The sequence below is a fragment of the Lagopus leucura genome, unplaced genomic scaffold (assembly GCF_019238085.1).
Source record: "Lagopus leucura isolate 7727_CA_CO unplaced genomic scaffold, USGS_WTPT01 Super-Scaffold_810, whole genome shotgun sequence".
NCBI classification, from domain to species: domain Eukaryota; kingdom Metazoa; phylum Chordata; class Aves; order Galliformes; family Phasianidae; genus Lagopus; species Lagopus leucura.
In genome coordinates this window covers 11,943,719-11,962,246 of record NW_024962261.1, presented here as the reverse complement: position 1 = coordinate 11,962,246, position 18,528 = coordinate 11,943,719, and positions in this window count along the sequence as shown.

Here is an 18,528-nt window from a genome sequence, read left to right as displayed (position 1 = left end):
ACTGTTTTTTTACAAGACTTTTTCCTTCAAAGTATATTTAGCAAAATTAAAAATTCTTTGAAGATATTTCATTACAAAGGCTGCTCTGAATGTAGTGCATCCTACTTACGACCATGCAAACTAAAACAAAGAATACAATAACACTACTTGATAGAGCTAATTGTCAGCTACAAAGCTGTTTTTCAACATAGGTACACCAGTAGCCGATTCTTGTGGATGAGTTCATTGAGATTGGCTGGCTAGAACATGGCTTGTCTTTGATATTGTTTTTGCCAATGCTGAAATGCACCAAACACCAGTTCACTGGGCTCACAAGCACTGTTTCATCTCCATCAGCATTCAGTAAACATCCATAACTGTCAGTGTGTGTCATTTTTTTCTGCATGGAGGAATTCAGGTGACACACCTTTGCTTCATCCACACTTCCATGTCAGATGCCATTCTGTCAGACTGCCCCTCTGCTGCAATCTGTCACACAGCAACAACATGTAATGGGATATTGGTGAAAGGTTCCACATCTACTGCCATACCACCAGCATCTGCCAACATTGACTTCATGGGTCAACGATAAAATAGGCATTTCTTTCAGAGCAGCCCTAACAGAAAAGAATGTTCTTGTTGCAAGAGTTTGCATGTGGCCACCATTTAATAGCTGCCGGCTAGATTAATGGTTAAAAATGACTTTATCTATTTTATGAAGTCCTTTAACAAAGGCATCTACAGATAGCATGACACTCTCAAGGCTACACAAGTGTTCTACAGTTACAATGCACAGAAAAAGTAAAAGTTGAAGGAAAGTGCCTCCTGACAGGTATGGACTAACCTGTTGAACAGCTGTGTGTATGAATGTTTCTCTGTTGGAAACAGTAGATGAATTCCTATTTTTTCATAACAACAAAGTTTTAGGGAGTAAACGCCTTGAGGATTGAAATTTTGAATCCAGCTACTTTGTGAGCTAAAATAATGTTCACGTATAACTATTACCTCATTTCTTTAAGTTTCCAAATAGTATGTTTCTTATATGGCAATGCTCAGGGAATCAAAGCATTGTAGTATTACTTACACACAGTCACCTTCCAGATTTACTAGTGAAATGTACTTGAACTTCACTGAAGGTGGACGTTTAGCAGTTTCCGGGCCCAGATATTGGCTCCCAAATACTATGCACCACTGTCAGTCTTAAATCTCAATTATTTTTCATGCATCACTGTCCAACTTCACACTTCAAATAAAAATCAGTTTAATTTAAAAATTAAACATGTTAAAATTTGAACATGTTTAACTTTAAGATAAATTAGTTTGTAGGGCAACCTCAAGACTGGGTACTGGAGCTTTACTGATCAAGTATAGGAATCACAGTTCTAGACCAAAACATAGATTGTTTTTTTTTGTTGCTGTTGTGACTTTTTTTTTTAAATTTATGTATTTATATAATTATTGCTAGGCTTCAGATCTCGTTACATGAGACCCATACTCCACCTTTTAACTCCATTCTTTCATTACTTCAAATATCTTCGTGGATTAAACCTAAAATCTTATTTCATCGGCTAACTTAGGTAGTTCTATGTATGCAATATGTTGGAAGCAATTTGAAAGCACATATTTTATTCAGAGCATAAGGTATGATGCCTCTGAGATGCTGCTGTAATCCATTCCTAGACAACACTATCATATATGCATTTTTACTCGAGATAAAGTGCCTGTGGAGAGCTGGGAAAACATATCGTAGCCATGGAAGGGATGGAGACAATACACTGCAAAAGAAGGAAATTAAAACAAACACACAATACTTGTCTGGATTATTTCCTTTTAGATTAAAGAAAACAAAAAGTCAAAGTCTCCATGGAAGGGAAGCGTTTCTCTCCTCAGCAACATTTTGAGCCAGTTCAGCAAATTCACTCCAACAATTAAATGAGACAGAAGCTCATGGAAAAATCTCTCTCTGGCAACCTGTAGCAGCAAAATCAGTCGTTTTCACATGCACGCAAGTTCTTTTCATCAGAAGATTCAGACCAAAGAGCATGTAACCAGAGGGGAAGAAGTAGCAGGGACGGAACATGAACTGGAATGGGGAATGCATTCTTCAGGAGCCTTGATTAGTGGCATTAAATGAAGCATGATTTCCAGGTGCTTCTTTCAGTTCATGTTCCTGTGGAGCTAGACTGAATTGTCTAGCATAAGAGAGTCTTTCTGCTTGCCTGATTCTCATAACTCTCTTAGTTCAGGAATTTATGTGATTTATTCTGTGGGATATATGCTTCAGAGTTCTCAAAGAACATACAGGACAAGCACTAATAATTCTTGTCAAAAACTTTTTGGCTAGCCCCATTTCTGTATCTGTCAAGGCAACGCCTTCTTGGTCAGCCTGCTGTGCTCAAAAATTATTCTGCAAATAATAATTGCCAAAATGGAGCAACTTATGTACGTGACTGCAAAGGTAAAGATAAGGGCAAGCAATACATAATGCAGGTGGGAACTTTAGTTTTGTTTCTGAATGGAAATTTAATTACCTAATGAAGTAGCCAAATGGACCACCATAAATGCAAAGAACATTCTTAGCCATACTCTTTTTCATTCCATACAGACAACTATTTTGATACTGAGCAAAAAATTGTAATAATACAGAATGGGCTCTTAGCTGGTACTTGAGTGCACCAGGCTTAAAAGAAGACATAAGGAAACTACAGAGTGGCAAGGTCAGATTATTGGTAGATTCTGGTCACCTTTTGGTGACGATATCTTTTTTTCTGTTTAATATGATTTCAGTGTGAGTGTATATGAGAGGTCTGTAATCAGTTGCAGAAATGGGTTGAGTATCTCTCCACTGTGTGCAATTCACCCATTTCAGAGATTCCAGTTGTCCTTGTCCAGTGTATTTCTCAATGTTCAGCAGAGCATTCTCATGCATTCAGCATATGTGAGTATGTTGAAAAGCACTAAATGTTGCTGACTCCAGAATATTTGAAATACTAATTTCAATGCAGTCAGCAAGAGCAACAGTCACATTGCACAATACATCCATTAATTTCTTCTAATCATGTCAGATTTTCAGAATTTTTACCCATGGGGAAATAATGTGGGTTTCTATGTCCCTCTATTGCTTGCTTGGTTTTCTTTTTTGTTAAAACTGAAGGAAAAAATCAGAAGACATTTTCACATGGATTTACAATGAAGTTGTTGAGAACCAGGAATAAAAATTATATGTCTTTTTTCTTTTTATCATTTGAGAACTAAATTAATTTGGAAATAGGAGTTAAAAACAGTAAATCGCTATGTATAGGCTTAGAAAACACTTTTACTCTCTGGGTCTTTACGTTCTGCCATAAGGTAAGAAGCTCTTTTCAGATTGAAATAAAAGAGCAAGCAAATGACTCCTTCCAAGCATCTATCGTAGTCTGTAAAGCTGTCCTCCTTCAAACTAAAGAAGAGTCTAGTAGAAAATTCCTGACTAAATGCTTAAATCAGTCACTGACAGTAAAACAAATCTGCAAACTTTAAATGTGTGATATGCCTTAATTCTGCAATCGAGAACGTAATCTACATCAACTGTGTGCATTTCAGTGGCTTCTGCATACGACATCTCCATCGGTAAATTCTCAACTTCAGTTGCTGCAGTTATCTTATGAATTCTATACTGTACTTCCATTAAACTAATGTAGTGACTTGTACTCCTGCTCACCTGTCCTACTTCATCGCTTTCCCATTTGATGTCTTAAGGGTGGTCGTGAACCTGCTTCTCGTAGGTTCCACAAAGCTATGAGGAAGATGCAGTCTGTCAGCTAAAACTTCTTCTCTCACTTCAAAAAAAACCAAGAACTAATATCAGGACTCTGAAAATATCTGCAGAATCTTTTAATGCAAACAAAGAAAATCTTGAAATTAGACTTTCAAAGTGAATCCACTTTTCACTAAAAAAAATTAATAAAATGGAGATAGCATAATAAGATTCCGAAGATGTTATTGAAAAGGTAACTTACATATAAAACCAAGTGAAAATAATTCCCTTCTGAATTCACACAATGTCTCAACAAAAATTATATTGTTCTTGAAGTGGACTGAGAATAAAAGAGGCAATAATGTCTCACATCCAAACTAAATAGCCAAAATATTCATTTACTTGATGTGCACGTGTTCAGGAAAAGACCCTGCCAGCCTAATGCTGGGCCAATACCTGTCAAAAGTATCTTGCTGCAAGGAGACAAGAAGAGTTTCTTGTTGTAGTTGGACATAAAATGTTGAATTAATGGAAAAAATGACTAAACAAGTAGTTTGAACTAATAGGCTTCTGGAAGATAGATGAAGGAATTAGGTACTCAGCCAAAATGCTGTTTAGGGAACGAATAACTTGTGTATGGATTACACACTCACTGAAACACATCAGTGACACACAGCAACATGAAGTATTCTTTACAATTTTGTAATATTCTACATAAAGTATTGGCAAATCAGTTATTTTCATCTTAAATAATCTACAGATACATTTGACTTGCTCAGCCATAGACAACAGTAACCAGTAAATTAGAACGCATGAAGATGTTGCCAGCTGTCTAATTTGCATGGAGCACATGATAAAAGTTTTCAATCTTATTTGATGAGCAGTGTGAAGTGATATTAAACCCAGGAAAATGTATTTCTCTCTCGCAGAATATCTTCCTCTTAACTTCTTAGATAATTTAGGGCAATTTGTCCCCTTCTCTTTACAGAAACTTAAATACATGAATGGAGAAGATCAGACCATGAGAGAGGGTGAACAACCTAATTTAATACCATTACCATGGCTATTTTGTAGCAAAGCAGATCGGACTTTTTTTCACCTCATACATGTTGCCAAATATATATATATATATATATATATATTTCTAATACAAATAATAATAATTCTATTTTCTAAAATCAACGTTTTATTTTTTACTTCGTTCATTTTTTGAATATTTTTCTTCTCTGTTTTCTTTTTTTTTCACATTTTTTTTCCTCAGTTAATCTCCTTAATTAATCACTTCTTCAGTTTATTTTTTCTGATTGTTTTCTTTCGTTAATTTACTGTCATGAAATGGATACAAAAGAAATGAATACTTCCTAAATAACATAGATAATCTAGCTGTTCCAGTAATGGCATAGAACTTCTATGGAGGTTTCCAGAAGTCGAGATAATAAACTTTGTAATTCTGATATTTTATTACTGTATTTTTAAAATTTTGAGCATAAAATTGTGAAAACCTTTCATAAACCTTTCAAATGCCATAATGGTAAGTGAACTACTTACCATTATAGATCCATAGAGTAAAACAAATAAATCAGACTGTCCAGCTATGCAATTCAGATGCAACAAGCTGTTCATATTTGAAAACACATCATAAATATATGATACATAAATGAATTAAATAAATCTAATACAATTTATGTCTCTATTAAAATTGTGATGTCTTTCTGCCTTGCAAATCTTTTCCATAAATAGTTTTCTAATTGCTTTTCTTTCTGAATGTTTAGTTTTCCTCTGGAAAGACTGAAAATATTCATACCTCAGCATTGCCTTTTTTAAAAATATTTTGCTCAACTCCCCTCCCCCCCGACACACTAGATTTCTCTAGTTCTTTGCTTATTTTATATGTCTGCATAAGATCGCCCCTTCAAACATTACTGTTGTGACATCTCATTTTGCTTAATTACTCTCAATTTACTTAATTAAGGAAGAAGAAGAAGAAACCAGGGTATCACCACTATTTTTCAGTCACAGTAACAAAGAGGTAATTGTATCACTTTCCATTGCTGCCTGTCTTGCCAGTAGAGATAATGAAGTGAGCTGGAGTGAATCATCTCTTTAACGACTGGCATAAGCAAAGTGCATTTTGGGGTGTTGGGTGTTCACAGATGCTGATACTTCTAGCATGATGAGCAAGCTTACAACAGCCCTCAGGAATACTGTAGTAATGCTCTTCTCAACATAGGCTGAAGTGACCTGATTTTCTCAACCAAGTCATAACTCTGTGTTCGTTCTTCTCTGGGCAGAAATACTGAATTCTGTACAATACAGTATGCTGAAGCTGGTATGTGAGGCCTCTTAAGTTTGAGTATGGAGTGGACACAGTGAGTTTTGATTATGGCTAGCAGAACTCATAGATAAACTCAGTCAGTAGTACTATCAGAGTACTAGTACTCCATCTGAATGGAGATTTTCTGAGTACACCACATACAGCACCTGACACACCATGTTAGATCACATTTATTTTCCAGTGTCATCTGATCCAATCCACTGACGGTGGCACACAGAAAACTACCACCAGATCTAGACATGGGACTTCAAGTCTCAATGGAAATAACAAAACCTCAAGTGATGAAAAAGTCTGTTTCTTCCTTTGGTGGAAATGAATAGATGACCAAATCTCACTTTATTTCTTCCTTCTTCCTTCTATTGTTACTAGTTGTTTTGCTACTATGGTTACCATTGCTACTCTTCTGCCTCTGGAATGAGACTGACCAGGCGGGTGCCCTCTGGAGCAGGATGGGCCATATGAGCCAACTGGCATATGGGAAACAGGGCAGAGCTGTGACATTGATGGGGCTTTGCACGGAGCTACAGTCCTCAGAGCTTCAGTCCTCAGGTCATTCTGACCTTTCTACACACAGTTAAAAGTTACATGGTACCACATACGACCAGCAAGCAATAAGTGGTACAATGCAGAACAAATGACTCCCTAGTCTGCTTTGAATCTAATGTTTCCTCCTATAGCAATAATGTTTGCGTTCTGAACCTGTGGAACACTTAGATGTTTAAATGGGCTCATCACCACCCCAGGTAAAGCAGCTCTCTTCATCCTCAGCTGCATACGAAATTCAATCCCCTATGTTTTGACTCCTCTCTCAAAAAATTTTAGCTCACTGAGCCTCAAAAAAAAAAAAAAAAAAAAAAAAAAAAAGTTAAAACTCTCTGAGATTATGGAGTATAGAAATGACAAGGTAACATGAGTCTATCTCTCTGAAACATAAGTCAGCAATTTTTACACCAAGGTAGACATGAAATAAAAATCTTACGTTCAGTGTAACAGGTAACTTACTGCTACTGGAGATTACTGCTCAGAAAGACCCCTCCTCCCCACGTCCACACATTCATCTGTCTTCAGTAAAACTGAAGATTTGGGATTCTTGTCTGTGTATGCATATTTCTCCACTTAAGTTTACATATTCAGGACAGTTACGCATAGTTCCTGAATTCAGTTACTGGAGACAGAATGCATTAATGAAATCTCAACTGAACTGGCTGTGCACTCGCTATTTTAGATGATTTCAAGGTCAGTAAGACAGAAGTGATAAATGAGTTACAATGACTCAAAACCAATAAATTCTGAGGTCCAGATGGGTTTTATCCAATGTTGTTAAAAGATACTATGAAAGAAGAATGTAGACTGGTGGCAGTAGGGCTGGAAAACTAAGTTACTGAAAGGAGGTTTTGGAAGCTAGAGGAAAAGAAGGATGATATTTAAAAAAAAAAAGAAGAAGAAGAAGCATAACATATACTAAGCAAAATAATAAGAAGATATTTAAAAGGCATTAAAGTCAATGCAAGCAATTTGCACCTGGTATAAAAACTCCAGATAAAACACAACTGGGTAATTAATAAACCCTTCAGGAGATTAGGTGTAGCTAAGGGTACTCAGTTGCAGATGTTCCATTTTCCTTCATTGAGAACTCCTTCCATTGCCTTTACCTCACTTCCATTTTAGCCAAGGTCATCAACAACAGCTTCAAGAATATCAGTTCAATTCTGTCACTGGGGCTGAAAGCAAGATGACAGTACTTAACTAAATGGCAATATACAAGGAAAGCTGCTTGTTTTAATAAAAATATTTGTTCCATATTTTGATGTGAAATTTAGACTTCGTCAGTAATTAGAAAAATCCTGTCAGTTTTATAGAGAGAGTGTCTTTTGAGAGGGTGCAAGAATAGAGAGAATATGTAGAAATAACATATTATTGAAACAAAATTGAAAGAGATATGAATTATCATTATCAACCAAAGCTGGTTTTCCAATCAGATGTTTCAGATAAAATGTATAGAAAGTTTCACAATGCTTAACTTTGTTAAGTTCTGGTACATTGAAATACTGGAGAAAGTCCAAGTACTTGCCAAAAAAAAGTCAGTCCATACTGCTTAAAAGTCATCAGATGATCATATGATCCAGGGCATTATGGGTTTAGCCTGATATTTAACTGAAACTTCCCAATTTAATAGGCAACACAAATTTCAAATAATGAATACTTTATCAGACATACACATAATTTTAATGAAAGTAATTACATGGATAACATTGTTGCTAGCACTGTAGTTTGCAGAACTGAAGGATAAATGTAACTATTTCATTGTCAGAAAGGGATCCGATGGAATGATGTACGATACTTATTAAAAGCTTTAACATCACACAACATGTAACATTCATAAAGAATATTACATGGATTAAACCTGGCCAACTGAATGAACGTTTTCAAAATTCATATTTCGCTATATTTCAGTTAATGAGATGATAACTTACTGATAATTTTATCAAAAAGTTTTCTCTGCACTATTATTTCAATTAGGATGATAATGCTGACAAAGAGAGTGCCTAGGCTTTTGCCTCCATCAGAATATCTCTTACTGCCCTGTATCTTTAGTTCTTTTTCTGTGCCTGATAAACAGTGTTCCAGACATCACAGTGTTTTCAGGTGGCAGCATTTCCTTACAGGTAATTTTGGTAGTCCGAGTTCAAACTCAATATTAAGGATAAAATTGTGAATTCAAAAATAGTAGATTTATAATTCCAATTAGAAATAATAATTATATGTTTTCAGAAGAAGCACAGTGTTACACTTGGAAAAAAATGATGAAATGATTGGATGCATGTGTATTCTTATATTATTTGATTTGTAATAATGAGTAATTAAATTTGTAATGGCTAGGAAAGCATTTTAATTTGTTACCTTATTTATATTGCTATGCTGCCAATACCATAAGGAATGATAATATTAGGGTAAGGAGGTGAGGAATTTGGATTTGAATTTCGCCACGTCAGCAAATGAAAAAGGCTTTAAACTATTTTTCCTTCACGCTGTAGATTTATCAGTTCTATGACCATTAATTAGAGGTAGGTCCATGCAATCAATCACCTGCCAGTTTCAGTTCTCAGTTTCTCCAAGATCAAATTTAAGCAATTCTAATATTAAAGTTTCCTGTTCTTTATTTAAGACATGTGGTTGAAAATAAAAGACAATACTCTACATGAAAATACCTTTCTTCCAAAAATTTTTATGTAGTCAGTATTATACTGCCTTGTATGTTAGAACATTGTAGTATCTGTTTCTGGAACACAAATCTGATTCAGCCAAACAGTGAGCTGCTAGATTTTGGGTTGTTTTAAGTTTTGTTGTTTTTTAGCTATGACTTGGTGAAGTTAAACAAAAGCTTCCTCTAGTCTCAAATTACAGATTTTAAATACATCACACTTCAGTAAGTGCTGGTATCATATTTTTGAAACACCAAGAAAACTTGAAAATAAAATTAATGAAGTTTTCCAGAGGAACATGCCATATTGCTGCTACAAGAAGAAAGTAAATTAATTTTTCCCCATTTGTATATTTAATGAAATATTTGAAGAATAAATGTTGAAATAATTTCCATTCTTTTCCCAAGAGAATGGAAATATATAAATAATAGTATTTTACTATTGTGTTAATATTTTACAATTGTTTCGATAATTTCATACATAGGAAGACAAAAGTCTATTCTATAGTCAATATATTTACGTAGGTTGCTCTGAAAGTTATGCCTTCTATTTAATCCCATGCAAACTGCAACAGAGACAAAGAGCAGAATAATGCTATTTGATGGAGCAAATTCTCAGCTAAAAAAGCTATTTTTCAATACTGTCACCACCATTATCTACGTATTTTCAGTGATGAACAAGAACCTGCGTATTTAACAATCTGTGCCAGCAAATATGACCTGTTGTCACTGTCACCACTGAGTAAATGCACCACCTACCTCTACCTGTGCTTACATCCACTGTTTGGTTCTGGAAGCATTCAGCAAGTGTTGATGAATGTCAGTAGGTTCCATTTTTTTTTCCACGTGAAGGAGTTTTATAATACACACTTGCTTTATCTGCACTTTTATCTCAGACGCCATTCTGTCAGACTGCTCTTCTGCTGCCATCTGTCACATGTCAACAAAATGTAATGGGACATTGGTGGGAAGTTTCAGCTTTTACTGTCATACTGCCAACATCCTCCTCTGATGTCATGGGTCAACATGATAGAACAGGAAGTATTACTTTTGGAGTAGTCCTCATATTTATGGGTGCAATGATACAGCTGATTTAAAGATGTGGCTACCTTATTGTTTGAAATCTGAAAGGAAGTCTAGCAAACCAAAAGAAGAAAAGCTGCATTCTTGTTTTACTTCTTGTTATCTTTCAGTTTCTCTACCTTGATAATTTTCTAGAAGACTGATACTACTACTGAAGTGGGGAAAGTATTCATCTGCTCTTGCTCAAGCAACAGGAAAGAGTATACGCATTCTAAGATAGCCAGTTAAGAGAGGCAAAGTGTGCAGGGGGTTACTGGCATACTTTACTATGAGAAGTACCTAAGATCAGAGCCACGAATCAACCTGTTAGTACCAGAGACCATAAGGTTTAAAGGCATATGATTTTGAAGTCATGTAGCTAAACTTACAATGGAAATACATGTTGCATATTGTCCCTAAATTATCTTCCATTACTGAAGCTCACTTGTCAACTAAGTTAACTTCTCAGTAACAACTGCAAGCCCTTTCCTAATGCTTATTTCCTAACACTGTTGTGGAAACATGACAAAAGAATTTAGTGTTGTATTAAGCCAGTTTTTGCTGAAATAGCAAATACAGCTGGTGAGAAATTTTCTAGTCTTGACAGTAATTTGCTGTCTGCCAAGAGAACTGATTACAGACAGGATCATCTTATAGATTTAATATTTTTCAGAAATTTTAGTTTTCTTAAAAAAAAAAAAAAGATTTAGAGGATGACAAACATGAATCTTCACATTTCTTAGCTCACAGAGTGCACTTTCTACACTTCCAGCTTTATTTTAAAAACTCAGAACTCTGTGTTTCTTATTTTTTTTTCACATTCTATATATATGGCTTTTTTTGAATCTAGTCTCTTCACTTCAGAGGAGTCTCTGTCTTTCAAATTTAATCTGTTCTCTGATTTATTGCCTAGGAATTCAGCCTACTAGTGCAAGGTCTGCAAGGATTAAAGAAATTGTACTTGCACATTTCTTCCATCTATTTCCTCTAACCATTTTGAGTGGAATTGCTATCTTGTCTGTCATTCAGGCACAAACTCTCATCATTATTTGCAGTTTTTTTCATTTTCAGGACTAAAATTCTCACTTCTGTCACATTTTGATGATATCACTCCTTGTCCGCTCTTTGAAATACGGAATACCTACAGATTGCAAATACAAAGTTAAATTTCTTGTATTGTTTCACTGATTTCACATATTTTACTGTATCAAATATAGTTTATGTGACCTTCCTTTGAATCTCTTACAGTCCTATTTATTATGTCTTATTTGGGGCCAAGAAGCTAACTGTTGTCTGGCTTGTGATGCAGAAGCATGCTTGAAAACTTGATATATTCTTGCATCTCTCCTGTTCTCTATCCACTTTGGAAAAAAAATCCTAAATACATCTGCAAAACATCCATTTTCATCCTAAAATTTTATTATAATTTATTAGAAGCACATTTATGTCATGCTTGGAAAGCACACTCCTGATTCATTAATAAAACCCCTAGATGTCACTGTAATGATATCAAAAATAGTAAGTGTTGCATAAAGTTGTTTCACAACTGAGTGACACTCTAGCAGGTATTGATCAAGATTGGAGAGGGGGGGGGAGAAGAGGGGAACGGGGTGTTTTGCAACCTGTCATACTTTGAGAATATTATAGAGGTTGTGTTCCTTCTACCTTTGACATTACCTGGATAAATGTCTGAGATCAAGTAAAAAGAACTCTAGAAAATACTTCCAGGACAGCATTGTCAAGATAAGTGTAACTGCAAAGTAGTTGAAAGTTTATTCATAACAGCAAATTTTGAATTGTCAGGTCAAAGAGAATACAGCACAAGGAAGTGGTCCTTCTGACCACAACCAAGCTCTAAGTGATCTAAAGTACCCCCATGGTTTCAAGCACAGATTTTGTTTGACCTTTAGTTATAGACCATTTCTGTTTGGCAACAAACTTCGAGTCCCCAGTGGAGTGACTTAAGTGAGGTTTCTCTGCACTGTGTTTATGAACAGGAATCTTATTAGCCCTTTTTGAAGTATAGACATCACTATCCAGATCCAGGTCTCAGCACGAAGAATGAATACTTTGAACAAAGAGACTATGTTGAAATCTGCACCCTTTCAGAACTGGAATGTGATGGTCAAGGATGACTTTTCAGTTGGAAAAGTTTGTGCTAGGCTCACCCAACTCAGCATATTCTGCCATTCTTCTATTATTTCAGCCACTTCTCTCTGTGGAGGGGTCTATCAGTTTTCTGAGGCTGGAAGATAGATATTAGATGTTTTCTACTGGCACATTCACACATATTTTCCACACTGAAAGTCTCCTTAATATCTCTGCCAGTGGAAATCGGTGGAAAATGCGGCTTAGTTTTAGCAACTGGTTTGAAGAGCTCCTACGAGTTAGTCTTACAAGTCTTTGCTCTTACTCTATGCAAAACACTTTCAAGACTAATGTAAGAATTATTAGCATTTTCTTTGCTCAGTCTTCTTAGTTCTTTGAAATTGACAATAAAAATGAAAGTATGTATTTGCATGCTCGTACACAAATAAACATAAAGCATTCTCTCTTTCCAAGTAACAGTGAATGTTTACAAGAATAAAACTGTTCAAATTTTGTGTGTATGTTGAAAAAGAACCTGAGGCCCAAGGGCTAGGTTTCTTAGATTGTTTAAAAATATATATGTCATAGATATGACACACAAATTGGCAAGCACAGACTTTTGATTTTAAAATGTTGGCGACAAGTTAAAAACAGGAGTATTTGGTCAGAGAGATCTATGACTGTTTTTCTTCAAACGCAAAACACATATGCAATCTGTGAAATGTTCTACCGTAGGCTGTAGAGGAAAGGGGTGTAACTAGCATTTCCTTTTCAGTCTGAAAATTTACAGGAATGCAACAGCACATCTGTATGGAATTAGCATGGCTTCTCTCTGTTAATACATTGAGATTCATGTGACTGCAAAACTAGAGTCTGTAATCGTGAGTCCAGATTTGTTTTACATAATAGAAAACATCAGGACTGATTGTACCTTAGGGTCCAATAATTAAAAAGACTGAAGTTATATTTTTGAAGGAACAAAAAAAAAAAAAAAAAAAAAAAAAGCTGACAGTTTCATAGTATCTTTCTTTCATCCCTTACATCTTTAGGTATCCGTTTAAGAAGCTGTTCTTTGCTAACTATATACTAAATTATGTACTTGTCTTTATAGCCATTGCAGATGAATTTCAGACCATCCCTCAAGTTTCATATTTTTTGTCTGCAAGTTTACAGGCATTTTTGGTGACTACCAACTTTCTTATGACACTTGCACTGGTACGTGACCTATCCATCCTACCACTGCTCTAAGTGAAGTGTGCTGTATGTGACATGCCGTAATCACTGTATGCTTCTGAAATAAATTATGCACATTTTTAATATGGATTAGTATACGTAGTGCGATCACACATTACTGAAGCATTCCATAAGGACTGAAAATATATGACTGATATTTATTTCCTACACATCTTTTGAGCACAGGGCTTATTTAAACCTCCTGAACCACAATCGAAGTTTCATACATCAAGATTATACTGATTTGAACTGCATATAAATGCAGCATCTGCCTACTTAAAATTTGCAGGTAAGTAAAAATTTCCAGTTTCGTTTTTCATTGGCATTTGCCTAAATAAAAGAACTGCAATGACAACAATTTAACATTTTTATCTTACAGCATGCACAGAATTGAAGTCTGTCTATATTTATTTTTCCATAAAGCTATTTTATTCTGGTAAAAATAAAGTAAAAATTGACTCTAGTATGCAGAAACTATGACCTCATGTCTATCACATAAGGGAAAACAAAATAAATACAACAAAAAACCTGACTTCACTGATTCCTTGTTAAGAATCATTTCTGTTTAGATAGCACTGCTGCATAGTGTGGGGCTTACGAGAGACTCTTGGGACGGCTGCCAAGCTCACTTTACTTTTGTGATTCCACAGATGCAATGATATTTATTGAAGAGAGGGAACATGGGCTTCAAACAGCGATGCAGCCAGAGCAGCAGATAGCACAAACTCCACCACTTTGCTGCCACACTTCAATATTCACTCAATTCATCCCCGCTTTTAAAGCTTGATCTCTCTATGAGCACGCAGAAGAACTGAAGCCTTGAAGGGATCGGGTTTGATACAGTATGTTTTTTTTCCAGGTTCTTGATTCGTGGTGCAGTGCTTGTATGTGTGTAGGTGCAACTCCTGGCAACACTGACTGGTTTAGACAAAGAAAACTGCTTCAGAGCACAGAGTAACTGCGGAGATGTTGTTAGTTTACTGTGTAACAAACAGCACACACGCTTTTACGAAGGTAAACAGATAAAATGTGGATGTGAATACATGGTGTCATCTCGATGAGATTCATGTTAGAATCCCACATTTTATAAGATATTGCTGATGAGAAGCTGGGTCAAGAAATAATGCTCAAAGGCTCCTATAAAAGAACAACCATTTAAAAGCATACAGCCATAAAATTATTAACGTATTTAAGTAATTAAAACCACATAGTCTGTGGTTTAGTACAGGATTAAATTTCTCTTGAATAATTGAGCCTTTTCATGTGCTCCACCTACAGATTCCCCAGGGTAGAGTTTCCAGAACAAAGACAAATCAAAGTAATTGCAACAATAGACCTGCTCCTGAAATCTGGGAAAAACTACACCAGCTACACACCTCTATCAAAAGCACAACAGAATATCCAAAATCTCAGTCGTGTTTTCTATTTAATTTGACTTAATTTGATTTCTTTTAAAATAGGCACTGGAGTGTCTGAGCTCTAGGAAGGGGTGACTTCAATCTCCTGCCATATGTACAGATCTTATTTCACTGCTGATTCTTGCACACAGAATCTGACTAGCCTTTTCTGCATCTTGGGGAAAAAAAAAAAAAAAAGCTGCTTATTTTTTGTTTTTCTTTATTACCTTCTACCATTTGATGTTAAATTCTGTAATTGTATGTAGTATCTCATTTCTAGTAGAAGTCTAAACTAGGAACATTTCACTTCTGTTTTTCTCACTTAAAAAGAAGAAAAATCAGTGGAGTGAAGTAATCCACCCTACCCTTCCCATGCTAAAACAATCAATTGGAACAAATAATATGGCGTGTTACAGGTAAAATAAGCAAATGAGTCCTGGAAGGATATACTAAGATAATCTGCTCTGTATGTGTTTTCATTTACATCAAAAAGTTAAAATAGTTACCAATTTAAATGCATCACTAATTTACCCAAGAGTTATTCATTCAGAAGGAGGATATCCTTGTATAGCTGAAGCATTGTATTGCTGAAATATTTTTTGTTTAAATGCATGGAAAATTTCCCTCATAAAGGATTTCATTAATTAGGACTGATTTTCTTTTCTCTTTTCTCTTTTCTCTTCTCTCTTTTCTTTTTTTCTATTCAGTTTGCTTCCTTTTCTTTTAAATTTCTTTCTGGTTCTATTTTAGTCTCATATGATATTTTCACCTCATCTTTTCAATACACCTCATTAACATACACTATACGTATACGTTTTTTAAAATCTGTAGTGAAAACTTTGCTTTGAAACCACTGCTAGAATTATTTTAAATTCAACAGATAGTGAAACATGCAGGTCTGCAGGACTCTGCGTATGTGAGGGACTGTTTGTTGAGTAGTAGTACTTGAGGTCTTAACTGTAGACCAACTTAAAGTGAACTAACAAAAAATATGAATCAGAAATAGAACTTTAAATCCTCGTAACATACTCCAGTTGCATGAAAATTTTGTATAGGCACACAAGAGATCGTAACTACTTACTGATTTCTTTTGATTGAGAACAAATTCAGAGTTGGAATTAATCAGTTTTCTCTCATCTTGCTCATCAAGTGTTCATTCACTGTGACTAAACTGTGGGAAATTAGAGGAAAAAGGAAGTTAGGCCAACTTGTCCAATTCCCTGGCTTCCTGAATAAAATGCAAATAAAAACAATTCAACTATGAGTGAGTTTCTATGAGAGAAAAATAACATCAGAAAAAAATGAAACTTTCAAAGAACAAGCAAGTTTCATACAGATTTTATGTGACAAATAACAGAGTAGATGGATAGGAAAATCCACGTTGTTTTAGCAATGCTTTTGAAACAGACTCAACTGTCAGTCCTCCAAGCAGGGAAGACATTATTCTAAATTAAATTGCCACAGAATGAGTACATCATAGCTTAAAGGAAATGTGAACTAATAGTTGATCACCCGTGAGGTAACAAGTACTGTTTCAGACAGATGCCCTGGATGCTTTACTCTTTATTATTTTTCTTTAAGATCAGATAATAGATAATTTATTTGATTTGCAGATCAGTGCCAACCTGGAGAGAGAGCAGCAGGACAGCCTTAGAATTCAAAATGATTCAGTAAGTAAGATAAATGGTCAAAAAGGAAAAAGAAAAAGGAGGGAGGAGGAGTATGTGGCTCAGCTAACTGAAATGGAAGTTTTTTGCTGCCTCTGTAGCACTTGTGTGGAAAAACACTGGAGTATAGCAGAATACTATAAGCTAAAAGGAGTCAATATCATTCATGATTTGGAAAATACAGGCATCCTCTGATCTCTATGAACAAACACTGTGGATCTCAGATTGTAAGATAAATAAATAGATCTTTCCTCTCTGAACAACTTGGGCACAGGCTAAGCTAGACAACCAATTTCAGCTTTGAGAACCTCATGCAGTGAATGAGATTAGCTCAGCAGAATGAATCAAGATTGCAGGAACAGATGAAAATCTGGAAAGTCTGAAGAAAGACATGGACACACACACACAAAAATGGGATAATATTATCCAAGAAAGTAGAAGGTAAGAAGATTCTGGAAATAAAAATTGAACTGGGGGAGAGGTCCTTAAAATGAAGAAAGTAGGATTTGCATTGGAAATTTTGCACATGAAAGACTGCCTAGGAACCTAGAGGTTATTGGGAAGCAATAAATATTTCACAACTTGCTTTATCAAAAGAGAAAACAGTCCAACAAAAAGAGGAAAGAACAGACTGCACTTCACAGGTATTCCACCCAACACATTTATAACACAATTCACCCTTTTCCCGTGTTTCCATTTTTTCAAATGCTTTCTGTCACATCCAGATGTTTGTGTTTTGAATGCTCCAAAAGAGTCGTGGCAAAAAGTAAGGTGAGAGTATTTGTACTCCTGTCACAAGTGATGTTGAAATAATACTGAAAGGATGCTCATATTTAGCAAGAACTCCTATTTTGTGGAACAAGTCAGTCATGTAGGTGGAATTTGAAACGTAATTGGAAAAGGAGAAAGAAAAACTGAAATCCCTGAGTGAGAAGGGATTCTTGTTTCCTACTGGTTAAAATCCTCTCAGTGATGAAAAATGTCAAATCCATAGCATGTGAATAACAACATTAAGAAGAAAAAAATGTTTAAACTTTTTTTGTTTTTTTTTTTTCAGTCCTGACACGCCTCTTGTTGTCTGTGCTTTTAATACTGGTACTGTTGCTGTTGGCAGCTTCTGACAATTTCAGAGTAAGGCATTGGTGAAAATGATTGTAACTGTCAGTGAACTGTTGCCACTGAAAGACATCCATTTTTAGTCCTAACATAAAATATTTGCAGCTGAGAGTTTACTTGGATTCTGCTTTAGGAAAGTGATAGTATAACAGCCCATACTTTATCTTTGTTTCCAAATGTCAAAATAGTAGGATGCCCTTACTTAAAAATAACTCTCACCCCTGTTCGGAAAATAAAAAGTCAACTACATGGGAAAAATGCAGATTCTAAAATAACCTGCAATAAAATAAAAGGTTTTTCTCGGTGAATATTTTCTGTACAGAGATGTACAGTTATATGCTTCATGAATATCCACTACATATAGCACTGACCTATTCTTACTAGAATTGGTCAGACTAGAAATGGAACTTCAGCTAGAGCAATTCATCCTTCTGCACAGGCCACCTGACATCTATGCATCAAGGCATCTTCCGTTTATAACAGCTACAGAATGGGATGGGAGGAAATCTCACCAAATTCACATGCTTATCAACAGTTGGCAAACGAAGCCTATGACAGTTTTCCCAACTAGTAATCTAATTTTATCCGAAAATATATTCCTCCCCTTCTCTCCCCTCCCCTTCTTTCTTCCTTCTTCCCGTTTTCCATTCTTTCTCCCCATTTTTCCTGTCTTTCCTTTCTTCCTTTCTTCCAGAAGTGCTACTGGCTAAAGA